Raw genomic sequence first — 944 nt, 5'->3', positions numbered from 1 at the left:
AAAAAAAAAAAAAGAATTTCACTAAACAAAATATGAATTCCACACATATCTTGCATTGTATAGTGTTGTCTTCAACTTAGTTGTTTAGATTACCAGACATATGCATGCAAAGTTGAAAAAGAAGAAAAAAATGTTATAAAAATTTAAGAAGGGTCAGCCAGATAGCTCAGTGGACTACAGCACCTGCTTAGGCAGGCACAGGGACCAGGGTTCAATCCCTGGGGTACTGTGCCAGCCCTGCCCCCAGGGCACACTAAGACAAGGATTGAGACTGGGAGTGGTGGCACACACCTGTAATCCCAGCACTTGGGAGGCTGAAAACAGGAGGATCACTACGAGTCTGATCTGTGTGGTGAGACCATGTAGACCCTGTACTAAATACATTTAAAAAAGAATTTAAGAAGAGAGAAAGAGGGGACCAGGGAGATGGCTCAGTAGAATAAGCGCTTCCCTGGCAAGCGCAAGGGCCTGAGTTCAATCCCCAGTTCCGTAAAAAAAAAAAAAAAAAAGAGAAAGAGAGAAAGAGGGAAAAATAAAAGAAAAACAGGGGGCTGGGGAGATAGCTCAGTGGAGTAAGTGTTTGCCTGGCAAGCGCAAGGTCCTGAGTTCGATCACTGGTACCACAAATAAAAAAAGAAAGAAAAGAAAAGAAAAAATTAAGCATTAATTGTTCCTTTCCACAGACCAGCAGAAATCAGCAGTACAATTATCCAAGCCATCCTACATACATACATAAGTATATCTCTTTACCCCCTTCCTCCCTCTCCTATCCTACTCCTCATCTCAGTAGGTCCTTCCTTTTGAACAGATTTGCTCCCTTTTCACAAAATCTACTATACCCTTCATATTTTACTTTCTTTTTCAGGTTCTCACCCTAGTAAGACAATACATATGATGTTTGCACATGCAGGTCTGATTGAGTTCACTTACCAGTATGGCCGCTA

Source organism: Octodon degus, unplaced genomic scaffold, assembly GCF_000260255.1.
Source record: "Octodon degus isolate 3935 unplaced genomic scaffold, OctDeg1.0 scaffold00372, whole genome shotgun sequence".
Lineage (NCBI taxonomy): Eukaryota > Metazoa > Chordata > Mammalia > Rodentia > Octodontidae > Octodon > Octodon degus.
This window is presented reverse-complemented; position numbering follows the sequence as displayed.